Below are 18,927 nucleotides of genomic sequence, written 5' to 3'. Positions count from 1 at the left end.
TAAACCAGTCACAGTCCAGTCAGATTATATTATCAAAAATCCCATAATTTGAGATATGCTTCTTCTTTTGGAATTTTTTGAGACAGGATGTGTCCAAATAGGCTGTCCTTGAATTTACCATGGGAACCAAGCTGGCCTCAAACTCACAGAGATTGGCCCAACATATTCTCCCTGGGCTGGAGTTATATCCATGCACCTGTAAGTCCAGGAAAATGGGTTTCTAAGTGACCTACAATGGAATCAGAAAGTGAAAGGATAACACATATTTAAAAAGGAACAATAAATGTTTTGAAGAATAGAATTATTTTTTAAATTCTATAATTTAAATGGCCAAATCGTTTTATATGTTCTCAATAATTGGGTTATTTTCTTTACTGGTATTTTCATCCACTTAAAAAAGTTTGTGTGTCTACACCTGTGCGAGGAAATGTATGTAGCACTGAGAGGACAACTTACATTTGTCTTTTATCTACTTCCCCTATGTGAGATCTAGTGATGAAACTTATGGAGCCATTTAGATGCAAATGAACTCAATGACACTTATTCAGGTTTAAAAATAATTTATATATGTCCTGATGTAGGAGTGTGCATATGTCAATGCCCAAGTATAGAAATAAGAAAAAAAAAGTTCTAGGAGTAATATGGATCACCCAGAGGTAGAACTCACGTCCTCTGGCTTAGCAGAAACAGTTTTACAAATTGAGACAGTCCTCTGGCATTCAATTGTGGTTCTGAGATAATGTTATAAACAAATGCTTAGTCCCCATGATAAATTTTAAAAAATGTATGGTTGAAAAAATATTTTAATATGCACAGAATATTTATTATTCAAATTGTTCTTTGTTCTTCTATCCCTCTATGAAATTAAGTTGACAACCTGAAAATATGACAATAATTTAATGTTGAAGTATTTCTACAAATCTTATTTGAGCACCTGAGAGATGGCTCATTGGTAGTCTTTGATGTGCAGTGCTGGAAACTGGACTATGATCACCCTATTAAGAGGATTCCAAAGCTGTCTTCTGGTCTTCACATATCTGCCATGAGCCTACGACCCATAATCATTTCACACGCCATTAAATGTTTTGTACAAGAGAAATCTTAGTGATATTACATTACCTGACATCTCTATAATTCTCATGAAGGAAGTACTTGAAGATGCAATGCCAAATGATTAACTCATGTGGATGGGACAATCATGAAACATTAAATTATATAAATATTCATATATAACATAGCAAGCTATGGTATGAGGTGCATAGTGGATTGCTGATTATCCTACTTTATTACATCTTTATCAGATGAATGAAAATACTGCTTTGATTACACAAATGAGGTATTTAATGTTTCTTATATTCTCTTCCATTAAGTATTTTAACATTAACATTGTTAAATTGGGTTGAAAAAAGCATACATGATGGGAGTACATCATCTAGCTTTGGACTTGTACTCAGAAGGTGGACACATAAGGATCATGAGTTCAAATGTATCCCTGAATCATTACTCACATTCAAGCCAAACAGAACTACAAGCACATATCTCAAGGGAATTTGTGAACATATGAAAAACAAAGCCAACAACAAAAAAACACCACCATTTTACAGACAACCTTACTTGAAAAGTATGATCACACACTGCTTGATATTTAAGTAAACAGTGGACCACTTAGATTATGGGTATACCATTCTATACATTACAGCAGAAAAATACCTATCACTAAGAAACGTACAATAGAAAATGAAAAAAAAGACATAGGAGAAATACAAAGGCAGCAAAATAAACATCACTAAAAGTACTTTTCACACATATAGCACACTTTAGTATCAACCTCAAAAGTTTCAAGATAGAAATCACAATGCAGTGATCTCCACCATTAGTCCTAAGAGAACATGGTAACTAATTTATTTCCTTCAACTGTGTGATGAAAAATAAATGAAACATGAATTTTTTTTCTTGAAGCTGAAGAAAACTGAGACATCTTTACCAAATTGTTTACATGAATAGTGTTTTTCTCTTGTATGAGTTTGTCCTCATGTCCACACTTCAAAAGGATATAAATAGACTTTAAAAAATTGACAGCACTAGAGATAGGACTGGACAGTTAAGAAATGTTCATTCCCAGAACCAAGGTCTGATTTTTGATAACTTCCTGTCATTCATCTCCAAGATCCAATGATCTAACATTTTCAGGAAACAGTTCATATGATCACATACCCAAACAAACATAGACACATCACATAATTACAGGTACAACAACTGTTTAAAGAAATAATTTTAAATGAAGGGATTTTTTTTCTCTTGTAAGCATTAATTACTATAACAGTTGTTGAAGCATCTAACAGCTTTCAAAGTTTTCTTTATCATGAATTGGTCTATGTAACAGAAATCTAGCATGTAGGCTTGAAGCCAAAGAAATCAATCCTTCTAAGCTGGTGGTAACATTTCAATTTTTTTAGAAAATGCTGCCCTGCTGGAGTAAACATGTGAGTGTGGTTAGGCTTTAAGAAATTATATCCACACATCATTTCCAGGTCCCATTCTCTGTTTCAGGCTGCAGTTTAAGGATGTGAGTTCATAGCCTCCTGCTTTAGCTGCCATGTCTGACAATTATTGCCATACACTTTCATGCGGATACTGTATCCCGTTGATACTAAAGGCCAAATTATACTGGTTTATAAGTTAATCCGGACATTATATCACAACAGAAAGGGAAATAATACAAATACATAAATTTTTATACCTGAATTAGTTATTTAATGAAATTTAAGAGGACAATATCTAAAATGGTTACATTATCATTTAAATCTGTAGTTCAAGTTTCAAAACTACAAAGAGAAACGCTGTCTCAAAAAATCAAAAAAATAAAAAACAGTACAAGTTTTTACACTTCTGAAAGGAAATATACCCCAACTGTCAGAAGTCAGCCATTAACTAGAGCTATGAAGGGAAGATATCCTGGATACCTCCTATTGTGAGGGAAAAGGTAACCTGAATATTGAGAAGTCAGACTACACCTGATGCTGTGCTTCAGTGGAAAATAGTCTCCATGCAAAAGGCATTAATCCTGCTCATCTCCAACAGGGAGCCCTTACAGCTGAACTCAGCTCCACACTGCTAAGAGAGTTTCCCAAGAGAGATGTCAATTGCTGCGGTTCTGCACTCCCTTGAGGGAGTTTCTCAGCAGAGCTGTCAATTCATTTTCTGTTCTGCTTTATTAGAATTTCTAACAGAGATGTCCGTTTTTTCTCAGCTACAGCTCAATTTGTTCCTTCTATGCTTCACTCAAGCAAAGGGTGAAATACTGCAGAAATTTAGCAGTCTCTGGTGAAAAGTTGTTACTTCAGCTCTGATCTTTTAAGAGAGTTTGCCAGTAGAAGGATCTATAGTCAGATTCTCATCTACTCCAGGGAAATGTCTTCACCCAAAATGCATTATATATATATATATATATATATATATATATATATATATATATATATATATATGATAGCAAGGAATCTAAGAGAGGTCCAGAATTCCCAAGGAAGAAAAAGGCAGCTGCCAAATGAACAGGAACAGGGCTTGGGAAAGCTCAAATAATGGGTGGGTTTCATGCTCAGGAATTGGTTGGTTTCAGGATCAGGGAATGGTTGGATTTGTACTTAGTTGGTCAAGGTTAGATTGTGTTTGTTTGGCTCTGGTTACAGGTCCAAAGTGTGTCTGTTTTATTGGCCCCTTTTAAAATTTTAATTCTGGTTTCAGGATTAGGGTGTTTCTGTAACTGGTTCTGGATTCAGGAAGAAAGTGTGTTTCTTTAACTCTGATTTCAATGTCTGGATGTTTTTCACTCTGATATCAGGGCCAAAAGGTGTGTCATTCACTGGCCCTATTTTCAGGGTCAGTGTTTGTTTAAGTGGCTGCCTCACTTCCCCTATACAAAAGGCTTCATATATTCATAAAATTTTCCATGAATGTTTTGCTGTAAACAATATAAAAGCAGCCACCATAATGCTTGAACATTTTTTGACACTGTCAAATACTTTTCTATTGAAGACATACTATTCTGTAACTGATTATATGTGTGTTGCCTAAAGTCTTAACAAATATTTATAAGCAGATTGCCTCCATAACTTTTTCATATAGGTGCATATTGAAATTTTATATTGAAGACAATTGAGTTGTGCAGAGTTTCTACCACATTAATTACATTCATATGTTTTCTCTCCAGTATGTGTTCTTTTATATATTTGCTGATTGTAATGACATGCCAAGGCTTTACCACACTAATTACATTATTACATTAATAGGGTTTATCTCTAGTATGTGTTCTTTTATGCCTTTGAAGATATTTGTGATGTGCAAAGGTTTTACCACACTGATTACATTCATAGGGTTTCTCTCCAGTATGTGTTCTTTCATGCATTTGAAGATAATTGTGATATGCAAAGGCTTTACCACATTCTTTACATTCATAGGGCTTCTCTCCAGTATGTGTTCTTTTATGCATTTGAAGATTACGATGAAATGCAAAGGCTTTACCACACTGATTACATTCATAGGGTTTCTCTCCAGTATGTGTTCTTTTATGCATTTGAAAAGTACTGTGCCTTGAAAAGGCTTTACCACAGTGATTACATTTATATGGTTTCTCTCCAGTATGCTTTCTTTTATGTTCTTTAAGATGATTTTGATGTCCAAAGGCTTTACCACACTGATCACATTCATAGTGGTTCTCTCCAGTGTGTTTTCTTTTATGTGTTTGAAAAACTTTGTGACATGCAAAGGTTTTACCACATTGATTACATTCACATGGTTTATCTCCAGGAGGTGGCCTTTTATGCCTTTGAAGATGACTGTGAAGGGCAACGGCCTTAATGCACTGATTGCAAACATATGGTTTCTCTCCAGTATGTGTTCTTTTGTGTCTATTAAGATGGTTATGACTCGTAAAGGCTTTCCCACACTGATTATATTCATAGGGTTTCTCTCCAGTATGTGTTCTTTTATGCCTCCGAAGATGACTATGATATGCAAAGGCTTTACCACATTCTTTACATTCATAGGGTTTCTCTCCAGTATGTGTTCTTTTATGCCTGTGAAGATGATTATGATTTGCAAAGGCTTTACCACATTCTTTACATTCATAGGGTTTCTCTCCAGTATGTGTTCTTTTATGCCTGTGAAGATGATTATGATTTGCAAAGGCTTTACCACATTCTTTACATTCACAGGGTTTCTCTCCAGTATGTGTTCTTGTATGCCTTTGAAGATAACTGAATTGTGCAAAGGCTTTACCACACAAATTACATTTATAGGGTTTCTCTCCAGAGTGGGTTCTTGTATGCTTTTGAAGACTACTGAATTGTGTAAAGGCTTTACTACACAGATTACATTCACAGGGTTTCTCGCCAATATGAGTTTTTTTATGAATTTGAAGACTACTTCGACATGAAAAGGCTTTACCACAGTGATTTCCTTCATAGGGTTTCTCTCCAGTATGCTTTCTTTTATGTTCTTGAAGATGGCTTTGAAATTCAAAAGCTTTACCACATTGATTATATTCATAGGGTTTCTCTCCAGTATGTTCTTTTTTATACATTTGAAGAGTACTAGGATATGAAAGATCTTTAACGCATTGAGTGTATATAGTATGTTTCTTTCCAGGTTGATTTTGTTCATGACTGCAAAAATAATGGGACATGTAAAAACATTATCACATCTAATACACTGTTTAATCTTTATATCTGTATGAATTAATTTTACAATTTGGTTCAGTTGTAAAGAAGAACCGGATATTAAGGTTTTATCATTGTTCACACTCATGTTATTCCACTTTATTAAGAGTTGGTTTGCATCTGTGAAGACACTTGTGTTGGTAAGATCCTTTATTACATGGTTCACATATACAGAATATTTTTATATATGAGGTTATTCATATATGTGAAGAAAACTGGAAAGTGACAGAGCTTCAACATCTGCATTGCATTAATAAATTTTCCTATACTGTGGTATAGGCTTTCTTCACAATAACTGACAGTAGTCTCTTGACTCTAACTGCCCCCTCTCTTAGCAGCACAATCACAAGTATACAAACTAATTACCATTACCATTCACTATTTCCTTATTAAAAAAACTTTAAAAATATAATTATTACCTCTTCACTATGTATACTTTTATAATATGAGTAGTATGAAATGAATTAATTCCCAGTTCTATAGCATATTTCCCATGGTGCTATGATTCTAATTGAGATATATGCTAAGGCATTGTTCCCTTGTCTTTTTTTTAAGAATGCCTTGTGAATTTACTTCAACAACTTAAAGTATAGATATATGGTTTTCTGAAAATTTAATAATCACTGCTGTACTTTAATCTGTGCTTATTTACACTGCTGCCTTTGCTTAAAACTTCCAGGACACATTTTATTTTATTTTATTTATTTATTTATTTATTTATTTATTTATTTAGGGGGGTTTTCGAGACAGGGTTTCTCTGTGTAGCTTTTTGCTTCTCCTGGAACTCACTTGGTAGCCCAGGCTGGCCTCAAACTCACAGAGATCCGCCTGGCTCTGCCTTCTGAGTGCTGGGATTAAAGGCATGTGCCACCACTGCCTGGCTACCGGACACATTTTAATTTCTTCAGAGGCACATTTGTATCAGCTTGCACAAGAAAATTACCTTTCATCACCTCTAGAACTTTGAAGATGGTATTCAGTATTATGGTCTTCCCAATTGTATCCTAAAATAACGTACCAGAACATATATGTTATTTTCTTTAAAACTGTCCAAAATTTATGTTACTGTTTTCAATGAAACTTAGAATATGACTGATTTATTCACCTAATATTCTTTCTCAATCAAATTACAGAGGAACATCAAAAACCTAAGAACAGTTGTCCTTTCATTTTAATATGTGAAGAAAACTCTATCTTTCCTATAATAGTGAGGTTCCTGTAGGTTTCCAGCATCACATCTTTGCAGAGATTCTTCTGGGAAGGATCCAGTAAAGTCCACTCTTCCCAAGTGAAGTCGACACGCACATCATCATAGGTCACTACATTCTAAAATATCCCATACATGTGTACAAGAGAAACCATAATACTTACAACATTGTAAATGTATACTTCTTTGAGAGTATAGCCATATAATTCTGAAGTTCCCCACACTTACTTCATGACATACAAATTATATGTAATCAACAAGTCCCTTTAGAAGGAAACTGAATAGGAGGATCACTTCTGTCATTTCTGTACCCTTTGAATGGGATATCACCTTGCAAGAGAAATGCTTATTAACAAATATAGAGGGACAAGTAAACAAATCAACAGTACAGAATACACACGAGAGAAATTGTATCAACAATTACTAACTATAAGGAAAAATTAGATGAACAAACTGGGTGTATTGGCTCATGTCTTTAACAGCAGGACTCAGAAGGCAGAGGCAGGTATATCTGTGTCTGAGTTGAATTCAAGCCTAGTCTATGCAATCAGGTCTAGGAAAGCCTATAGTACATGATAAGACCCTGTCTCCCAAGCAAAAGTCAGCAGAACAAGAAAGAAAGAACTAAGAAGTTTTTACTGAAGTTCCTACAAATTTACTTTACTTTAGTTCTGTATTTCTCAAGAATGCTGAAGTGCCACAATTCATACTATAACATATGTAAAAATTTACTAAAAAGTAGTGCATGTTTAAATAGTTATAAAATGAAAGATGACAGAATTAACCATATAAATGTTGATTATAAATAATCAACACAGATTATGCAAGAGAGATGGCAAGCTAGTAAAGAGCTCTTGCTGATCTTGCATAGAGGTGGGCTCATTTTCCAGTACTTAAATGAGGAAACATATCTATCCATGATTCCAAGTTCAGGGTTACTGAGACCATCTTTTGATCACTGTGAGGATCAGGTACCCACATGGTGTATATCCATGCATTCAAATAAAATACTCACATTCACTTCAAAATCAAAATAAATTTAACAGGCAGGAGGAAGTTCATGCACCTGCCATGCAGTGACTCAGAAGGCTCAAGAATGTTAATATCATGAATACATGCCAAATAGAGAAATAGAATGATAACCTGTGTCAAATTTTAAAATTCAAGTTATATGTGGAGCTCAGCAAAACAGCATATGCTTAATATTTATGAAAACCTACATCCCAGGCCCATCATTCAATAATATAAAAACAAAAAAGGCAGGAATGTTCACCCACATTAATCTGTGGACTTGGGAGACAGAATCAGGGGGTTTTGTGAGTTCCAGGCCAGCCTGGTTTACAGAACTCCTTTCAGGACACTCGGGGTTACACAGACAAATCTTGTATTCAAAAATAACCAACAATATTAAAAGACCAGGTTAACAAACTGCCTTAGCACTGAATAGCAATTGCTTCTACTCTACCTTATGTGATATAAAGATAGAATCTCTAATGGTGGTGAAGGCATGACAGTAGAAGGAAGCTGGCTGATTAGTTTCAACCACAACTCAGTACACACAAAGAACAGGAAGTCATTTAAGGCTATAGAGATGCATATCACAAAACTAGTGAGGAATTTTCTCCCAAAAGGCTCCTCCAACTAAAGAGGCATTCAAAAGAAAGTCACCAAAGAGAGACACATGTTTACATATATCATTGTGTCTGAGAGGTTTTTCATTCAATCAACTATATTCTAAACAAGGTACCTATAGGCTCATGATCATCTAGGAACAAAATGCATTTAGTCACTTCAATGATACTCATACTTTGCCATATCCCCTACACTATTTCAAATGTTGAAAGCTTCTCCTGACAAATAAGACGGTCTCTTGATGGTGACATTTGTGAAATCAGAAAATGGATTATAACTTTCCAAAATACAATGGCACAGAATACCATTTAAAATCTAAAATAGAAGCCAGGCGGTGTTGGCGCAAGCCTTTAATCCCAGCACTCGTGAGGCAGAGCCAGGCGGATCTCTGTGAGTTTGAGGCCAGCCTGGGCTACCAAGTGAGTTCCAGGAAAGGCGCAAAGCTACACAGAGAAACCCTGTCTTGAAAAAAAAAATCTAAAATAGAGAAAAGGAGACATAACAAGGGAAGATTAGGCAAAGGCAAAACTGAAGTAGAGCAGGACAGACATCAAATTCTCTATCTCTGTCTCAGATGCATGAGGATTGAGTATCAGCAGGCTCAGATGCCTCTATCCATGCAATTTCTCATACATTTCTTTGTTTACTTCATCTCAGCTAGGGCTCTGTGGGAGATGTCTCATACTTTAGATATCCCAACATCATATGGTCACAAAATGCAATCCAGGCTGTTGTGGAATATTATTGTTAGATGTGTTATATTTGTCTATGCTGTGGAAAAATTGTTTTAAAGATGCAAAGATATGTTGTATTCTTTTATGTTGCATATGTTTAACTCTGTGAGGTTGTGATACTTTGTCTGCCTAAAATACCAATTGGTCTAATAAAGAGTTGAACAGCCAATAGCTTGTCAGAAAAGGTTAGATAGGGCTGGGAGGCAGAGAGAACAAATGGGAGGACAAAACTGAAAAGAAAAAAGAAAGAAGCAAGAAAAGGAGAGGACTCCAGGGGCCAGCCACCCAGCTACACAGCAAACCATGGAATCAAAAGTAAAGAGAGGTATACAGAATAGAGAAAGATAAAAGCCCAGAGGCATAAGGTAGATGAGATAACTTAAGTTAGGAAAAGCTGGGTAGATACAAGCCAAAATAAGGCCAGGTACTTATAAAAAAGAATAAGCCTCCCTGTGTGTGATTTATTCGAGAGCTGATTGGCAGTTCCCCAAAAGAGTAAAGAGTTAAAAAACAAAAACCAGCAACACCAGACTTCATCCTCACAACTTCATGCAATGGACTCTCACAGTCTCCTTACTGGGTTTCTGACTCTTAAACATAGAATTCTGCAACAATGCTGAATTGAACCACCAGACTAAGAATCCATGACCTTAAATATTGATTCTTTCTTGTTTCCAGGACTAGTAGATGATGGGTGATCCTGCAAAGCTTGACTTCTTAATTCAGATGGACACTAACATGCTTGGTCCACAGGTGCAGATGGTTTTGTATGAAGTTTCTTGCTAGGAGTAGGGATTACTTTGTTTAATGCTTCCATGACTTAAAGCCAAATAAAATTTTGTAGTCAATTTATCATACAAATGGCCTAGCTTATTTTATTTTTTATTTTATTTATTTTATTTATTTATTTTTTTTTGCTTTTTTGAGGCAGGTTTTCTCTGTGTAGCTTTGTGCCTTTCTTGGAGCTCACTTGGTAGCCCAGGCTGGCCTCAAACTCACAGAGATCCACCTGCCTCTGCCTCCCAAGCACTAAAGGCATGGGCTATCACTGCCCAGAAGCTTAATTTTTATTGAGTCTATTTCCTACTGAAATTCTATACTCTCAATCTCCACTTTCTGCTATTATTCTTAACATTCCTACCTTTCTGGTCATCCAGACAGGTCAGTAAAATTCTCTGTGAAACTTTCTATTATTTTTGCCACCTATAGTCCTGACATCTTCAACATTCTTTCAAAAGACAACATTCTCAGGTTCTATCTACCAACAAAATCACCTTTGGTGTTCCAGTTTTTGTTCTGACTTGCTTTTATCCTTCTGTGATTAAATTTTGCATTCCACACATTCTATCAGCCTTGTGACATTTAGGTTCAGGCCCCAGGTCACACACTGAACAACTTAAATAGGACAGAAGACTGCAAGTCTACACCCTTGGACAGATGGAAAACTTACACAGTAAAGACATTTCCAGAATTATTACTTAAGTACCCCAGTGATGTGAGACAGAAAGACCTTCTTAAGTTATGGTGTCCTGAGGTGAAGATCACAAGGGATGAGAAAGAGAGGAAAAGTATAAGGTAGAAAAGATAAAAGCTGGGGTGGGGAGGTCTTGCACAAGGTATGTCTCATGTCAACTATGCATCTTAAGAAGAAGAGCAGCTTTATAATACTTTTAGGGGCAAAATGGAAGGAAATGGGAAACTTTTAGGAAGTCAGCAGAAAGTATCTTACAATAGGACAGACTCAGAGAGGAGGCTAATCAAACCATGCTGCACATGGGGGAACAGGGTATCCTAAGAATATTACTGACTAAGCCCACAGTGATCTGTAGATGGATAACCATAGCCATATTTGGTGAAAGAGTTGGATTCTTGGGATCTGAAGCAACCGCACCACAAAGGCCCTGGTTCAAGACCATCACCAGTTCTTCAAAGGATATTCCTGGTTTTAGGGAAGGAGCTCTGTTTTATTGTCAATATGGTATGCCTTTAGAGAAAGCTTCCAAAGCCTAGGCTCCAGGCGGTTACTAGCTCTCCCAAGAGATTTCCTAATCCCTGTGTGAGGGCCTAAAATAAAGCATTGCTTGGTCAGTGCAGAACTTAATGTAAGACTGTTCTACTTTCCTTTTTTTCTTTTCTTTCGTTCTTTTTTTTTTATTGAGACAGGATTTCACTGTGTAGTTTTGGATCCTTTCCTGAACATAACTCTGTAGGCCAGGCTGGCCCCAAACTCACAGAGATGAACCTGCCTCTACCTCTTGAGTTTGTGCTGAGCAAAGTCCAGCACCACCACCACTGAACTGCTAGTGTTGCCCATCTGTCAGAACTAGGATTTTCTGAAGAAGAAAACTGGAACTTTATGGCATGCCAGGACTTAAGGTTGTTTATGACCATGTAATGCCTCAATAAGCAGCTTGTTAGTGTCCCATTCTTTAATATAGTGTTAGGGCTAGAGGCTTGCTGTAAATCAGAGGTGGCTCCTTTTTAATGGTTTGTAGCCAAATATCTGGAAAATCTTGATAAACAAATGTGTATCCTATTGTCCTAATCTCTAACAGGCCTGGCTACAATAATCTCATCGTTCAGTGTTTATCTTTGTTTTTGTTTTATTTTTTAAGATAGGGTTTATCCATGTAGTTTTGTAGCTTGTCCTGGATCTTGCTATGTAGACCAGGCTGGTCTAAAACTCACAGAGATTTGCCTGGCTCTTCCTCCTGAGTCCTGGCATTTAAAGTGTATGCAACCACTGCCTGGCAGTTTTTTTTTCAGGCAGAACTCCCTCCATTAAATTCTATTTTGTGAGACCTACTATGTCTTAAGAATTAGTAAATGCTTTATATCCTTATTTCAACTCCTCTCTCTCACACCTTAGTTGTGGAGTGCTACCCAATACATGAGATGCCTTTTACAACCTCCACAAAATTAACTATAAATGGATCTTACACATGAAAGTTAAATACAAAGTGCTGAAATTCTAGAAAGCACTGGACAAAGTAGGCCTGCTTTCAATGAGTGCACCAAAAGCATGTTGAAGTTCACTACAAAGATGTTTCTATACACACTTCCCTACTCTCAATTCTGTGAACAGATTCGGCCCACAGAGCAAAGTTATCCAGAGGCATGGCCTGGAAATAGGAAGTTTTAAGGACCATATGGGACCTCACAGGACAGGGATCCTGGCTGAAGTTTCCCACCCAGATGTGAGAAAGACCCACCACTCTGGCTCCTGAACCTTCCTCACAATGCTGTGGTTTTCCAGCTCACCCAGGCTCTTTGCTCAGCTCTCTGCACCAGCACACACAGCACAGCACACAACACAAAACTGCTGCTGCCTGTTTTTCTTCAAAGTCAAGCTTGAAGCTGGCAGCTGGAAGAACCCTGTACCACTTCTGACTGGCAGGTCACCTGGAGGGCCTGATTGGCTAGTGAGGCCTGAGTGACAAGAGCAACTCTCATAGGGTTACACTGTGCTTAAAGTCACAGCTCAATGGTTCCTGATCCTGCCTTCCACCACAGACCCAGACCTTTTCTAAACATTTGCATTTCAATAGCACTTGCCCCTGGCTCCAATAGCAGACCCTGATATCTTTCTGCTCTTGGTAGGCACTTCTCCTTCTTCATCCTGGACACAGTATGGCTAGCATGTACAGCCCACTATACTCTGTGGGGTTGGAGTGATTCCAAGTCACACAGGTGGGAGGTGCCCAGAATATCAACAACTAAAGAGAGAATGAAAGACAAAAAAGGAGATGTTTGTTTTGTGACTTCAAGTTGAGGTCAGGTGAACTGAACCCACTTTTTACCAAGTGGTCACAGGTACTTCATAGAACCAGGAAAAAATGCAGGAAGAAGATCACAAACAAGATAATAGGTCTTTCTCCCATCAGAAATGGCTTCATTGCTTTAGGATTTTTATTACTGAAAATCCGAGCACACTGTTGGCAAATGAATAATAATAAAAAGTAGGCTTCAAGGAAAGTTGAATATTTAAAGCATAATGGAGCTAAGAAGAATATGTTTACAAGCACTGTTATTAATCGGCATATCTTACTCCTAGGGCAGGTGAAAAAAAAACCCCAAAACCACTGTATTATTCAAGCTTCTGTCCATGAACAGTGTTATGAATTGTATAAAGAAGGCTCTGGCAGGTAGAGAGCCAAGGTGCCCTGCTGCTGGTGACAGACAAAGAGGACCTTCAGACAGTGAAGAGGTCTATTTAGTGGAGGAAGAGAGAAGAGGAAGAAAAAGAGGGGAAAAGGCAGGGGGGAGGAAGGAATCCAAATGTGCTCATGCTTCCTGGCAGAAAAGCAGGAGAGAGAGAGAGAGGGTATTGGGTGGAAATTTCCCTTAAGAATGAGCTTTTATGTCAGGACATTGAGTGCCGCCAAGGGCCAGGATCAGAATATTAATAAACAGGACTAGTAGAATGAATCTCTCCATGTGTGTACAATGTGGATTTATTAGAATGTCTCACAAGCTGTAGTAGAGCTAGTCTAACAACGGCTGTCTACCAATGGAAATTTGAAAAGTCCAGTAGGTATTGAGTATATGAGGCTGGACATCTCATCTGGTCTTCAGTATACACCACAATTTTAAGGAAGAAAGCTCTAATGCTAGTAAAGTAAAAAACTTGGTAACCAGAGCTAGGGCAAGCAGGCAAAAAGAGAACTTGCTTTTTAAATATCCTTTGTATATGTAGGCTGACACCAAGAGTTGCAACCCAGATTAAAGTTGGATCTTATTTTTTTGTTGATTTTTTTTGGTGATTTTAGGAAAGGTTTTTATCATTGTAGCCCTGAAACTCATTCTGTTGAGCACTGCAGATTCTTTCAGAGCATCCAGCTTCCATTCTCAATACATTTAGATGGTCAATAATATCTGCAACTCCAGTATCAGGGGTCCTGACACCATCTCCTTGCCTCCCTATCCACCATAAGAAAAGGAGACTTAGATCATAAAAATTATTTTTCGAGCTGGAAATGGCAGTGCATTCTTATAATGCCAGCAAACTGGACTCAGAGGCAGGAAGATCACTGCAAGTTTTAAAGCGTATGCCACAGTCTGCACAAACACACACACACACACACACACACACACACACACACACACACACACAAAGAAGAAAACTGAATTACATACAAGAAAAGGAGCACAGGTGAATTAGAACTATACAATACCTCTTAAAGTCATTTCAAGTGTCTACCACTGGTCCCATAGAATCATTTTCAAAAATAAAGATGGCTAAGATCAAACACTCTGAAGACAGATTATGTTGGAGAGGATGTGGAACAAGGGGAACACTCCTATACTGTTGGTGTGAGTGCAAACTTGTACAGCCGCTTTGAATATCAGTATGGTGCTTTCTCAGAAAATTGGAAATCAATCTCCCTAAAGACTCAGCTATACAATTCTTGGGCATATACCCAAGGAATGGACAATCATACCACAAGGACACATGTTTGAACAGAGCAGCATTACTTGTAATAGCCAGAACCTGGAAACAGCCAAGATGCCCTTCAACTAAAGAATGGATAAAGAAAATGTGGTACATATACATAATGGAGAACTACTCATCAGAGAAAAACAATGACATCATGAAGTTTACAGGCAAATGGATAGATGCCTGGTCCCGCGGGCCAGGTTATTTGATGAGACCCGAGGAGGCACCTCCTGAAAGATCAATGGGGGCAAGAGAGAAAGGAGACCAGGCGCGTAAAGGAAGACAGAGACATTCTGAGTTCCGTCGAGGTCTCCGTTTATTGACTGGGTATTGAGGCTTATAAACAGGGCTTCAGGCAGGGAGGGGGAACAGGGGAAGCACGGAGAGAAGGATGGAAAATTCCTAAGGGTGGGTGAGGTCGCTTTGGTCCCAGGCCCCTGCAGCTGGCTGATTAGCAGGTACTCCAGGAAGTTTTACAGCCCGAGGTTAGGCCAGGAACTTCCTGCTTTTGTAAGGTTTGATAAAGTAAGGACACCGCTGTCCGGAATCGGTCCCCAACAGTTCCCCCTCTTTTCTCAAAAATGGATCAAGTCCATGTGATCGGGGTGGCTAAGGTCCGAGAGAGTCCCTGTCTTAGGCTACACAGGGGGCTTCCCACGCTCGGCAGCATGCCGTGTTGAGCCGGTCTCGGGCGACCTCTGTATGCTGTTGTCTCCAGCGTGGGCCCTGTACTATTCCCATCATTGAGTACCCTCTAGCAGGACCGTGGAGACGTTAGGGCCTTAGGACACTGAATCTGAGTCCTTGATGGGGCTCCTGGCCGGCCTCCTCGGAATCTACTCTGTGACAATGAATCGAGACGTGTTGTGGTAAGGCCAAATCAATCTGATTTTTGATAAACTGAGTCAACCACTGAAAGGCCCAGGGACCAAAGGTCAAACCACCCGTGCTGATTTTCAAACTCCCTTTTTCTTTGAGCCAGCCTTTCCCTTAATTTTTCCATCGATTCCCTGACAATACCAGTATGGTTGGCATAAAAGCAGCATTCTCCCTTCAAGGCTGCACTTAATCCCCCCTCCTTTAAAAATAGTAGATCCAGACCTCTTATGTTTTGTAACACAACCTCAAAGAGCGAGGTTAAAGATTTCTCCAGAGCAGAAATGGATCTTTCTATGGCCTCTAGGTCAGTAGTCATAGCCATTTGTAACTGCATAAGGTGGTTGCTCTGCACGAGAGCAGTAGTTCCTGTACCAATTCCTGCAGTGATGCCCCAATACCTAACAAGAGGGCAATAGTCATAGACACAGGTTCTCGAGTGTATCTGCCTCTCTGCTCAAAGAATTCCATATCAGAGACTAATTGGACCACAACATAAGAGTTTTCCCATTATCAATGGCAAAGCGAGCTTCCCCTTATTCAGTTTTTGCCATCTGCAAGTGTGTCATGGGTTCCGAGGTGGATATTTGAATTCTAGCATCCTCAGTTTAGTGGTACCCAGACATGAATCATCATTTAGTTAAGACATCAGTGATATAAGAGCCAACAGTAATTAGCAGAAGCACAAGGACCAAAAGCCTTATGATGGCTGACAGAGTTCCTTATCCTCAAGGAACTTGGAACTTTATCTCAGGTTCCCTATGACAAGAAATTCCCTTTTGATCTAACATTCCAGGGTGGGGGGGAAACAAGGGTGATGTTTTCTCTTCTGTAATTACTTCCTGCTGACATTGGGACGTTGTTGTCAAGGCTCTGGAAAGCAAGAATGTTAGTCAAAAACAAGAGGGAACGTTTTATTGACCAGCTGAAGAGATGGTATACATATCGGCTGAATTGGTCCATATCAGCTTTCAGCAAGTTCAGGCCTCATAGTCATTTGCAGTAGGTTGTCACCAGCAAATGATGCTTGGATGTATCTGTCAGCCAAGTGGAGACCTGTTGAGATAGATATAAACTAGGAACAGGAGTTAAAACTAATGAACTTATTTGGAACTTTTAGACCCATAGTCTTAGTAATTGTAGTATTATCAATTTGCCCTGAAATCCATAGTGTCTTTTCTATCTAGAGAACCAAGTATAGATTGGACTGAAAGTTCCTTGGCCCAATGAAAAGCATCTGTAAGTCTATATTTAGAACCTGTTTATCTTTTTTAAAGAGACTTATTAGCTTTAAATAATTAATCCATTGATCAATCAATTACTAAGCTGAGAAAGCTATAGCTAGTCCAGTCATAAATGTCATCAAAGATCTGAGAAGGATAAACTTTACCTGAGTGCAGACTTTTAAATCTATTTAAAAACAACAGAGACTATCCATTACTCAGACTGCCATCATCCCAGGCTCCTATAGTCTTCATAGTGTTGGCAGGACAGGTGTCAGGATAGCATCAGTCTTGGCTGCTGGGCCCATAATGTGAAATTCTCCCTGTGGAGGAGAAAGACTGACCTTATCTTGTCAGTGTCTCATAGGCCAGATCCCTGGCAGCAGGTGTTGAGTCACAGCGTCTTGCCCAGTGGTCAGTGTTGTCCACAATTCAGGTGGCATCTTCTTGTCATTGTTCCATATCTTCTTTAGAGACCTTGGGAGTCATTGCTAGGAGCTGGGGAGCTCGAAGTCTCTGTTTGCTATAGTAAGCTTTTTATCAAATAATGTAAATGCCATAGTCATCAGATCTTTGACAGGTTTGAGGACCATTATCTATTAAATGTATCTGAGCCAAACAAATCTAGGCCTAATCTTCAAAATATCTCTAAGTTTGGTAACAATAATCAGGCCAATTTGTTCTCCTATCAATATATTAGTCAAATATACCGCTTAGTTTTTTTTATTTAAATAGAACAGTTTATGCTTTAAACTAGTATCTGAATAGCCAGATGACTAGTATTAACTTGTATTCCTTTACACAAAGGACATGCAAACTCAGACATTCAAAACCAAACATACATGTGACCACATTTTTCATTCATACCTGTAGAGTAGACAGACATTTTTACAACTATGACCCTTTGGAGTCTCAATGTAGCAGCAGAATAGCAAGACAAAGAAATCTGAAACATTTTTATAAAAACATTATATTTTATCTTTTTTTTGTTTGTTTTTCGAGACAGGGTTTCTCTGTGTAGCTTTGCGCCTTTCCTGGAACTCACTTGGTAGCCCAGGCGGGCCTCAAACTCACAGAGATCTGCCTGCTTCTGCCTCCCGAGTGCTGGGATTAAAGGCGTGTGCCACCACCGCCCAGCAGGGTATATTTTATCTTAACCAACAATAATTTGAAACCAATTCTCTTAAATGATGGCAAGTATTTGTAACCCACTGAACTCAAATGACCAAAACCCATTGTTATGCCCAGATTGCCCCCAAAGAAGCCATTGGGAGACTTAGGTACAGAATGCAAAAAGCAAGGTTTATTCAGATGAAGTCAAAGTTTACAAGCCTCGGCAGGGGGCTCGTTCCAAATCTCTCACGCACAGCAGGGAGATTGGAAGGAGCATGCCCTTTCTTTGTGAGGCTAGTTCTTAAAGACACAGACCACATAATTCATCTCTAACAGCCTGCCTCCCTTCTTTCTGGTTCACATCAGTAATTTTTCATGTTATCTTTATTTCTTGTTTGTTAAACAACCGTGTCTAGGAGTTTTACGAGCTGTCTCTGGGGTTCGAGAAGTTTGGGATGTTTTATGACCACTTAGCCTCTGCCAGATGGTCCTATATTCTGACTCTGTGTTTTTCTAAGTTTCTGTAGCTGATAAAGCCACCTGAGAAAAAAGGTGTCTAACTTCTTATCTACACTTAGGAATCCTTGTTTAGGCTCCTCTTTGTCTGTAGGGGATAAAGGAAGGGGGGTTATTGAGGTTTCACACCATGTAAATTTTTATTTTTCCTGTGGAAACAAAAGCATAATTTTCCCAGTATCTTGAACTGGTAATTCAACATTTCTTTTTAAGCAATATCAGGACAGAGAAGGGTTAACAAGAGAAGCTGCTGGCCGGCAGAAGAGACCTTGAAGTTATCACAGTAAAGGAAGGGAGGGTCAGATTTTCTCTTTAGTGTTCACACAGTTTTTGTCAATTGCAGGCAGTCCCCATTGCCCTGTCCAAAGCTCCCATCTTTGCCCGCCTGTACCGAGAGCATGCACCCCCACCCTCCTGAGAGCAGCCAGCTGGCTGCAGTCCTGATAGCAAGAGAGCTATGGAGGGAGGGAAGTGG

The 18,927-nt window shown here is 38.6% G+C and overlaps 1 long non-coding RNA gene across 1 annotated transcript in view; it reads right to left on the bottom strand.

Moving 5' to 3' along the window:
- LOC131901287 (uncharacterized) overlaps positions 1–18,927 on the bottom strand; it is a 180,242-nt gene that overhangs the window by 134,216 nt on the left and 27,099 nt on the right. The gene's annotated exons all lie outside the window — the stretch shown is intronic.

Source organism: Peromyscus eremicus, unplaced genomic scaffold (genome assembly GCF_949786415.1).
Source record: "Peromyscus eremicus unplaced genomic scaffold, PerEre_H2_v1 PerEre#2#unplaced_70, whole genome shotgun sequence".
In the NCBI taxonomy this organism is placed as follows: Eukaryota; Metazoa; Chordata; class Mammalia; order Rodentia; family Cricetidae; genus Peromyscus; species Peromyscus eremicus.
Note: the sequence above shows the minus strand (reverse complement) of the source record. Positions and strands in the feature narration are given on the sequence as shown.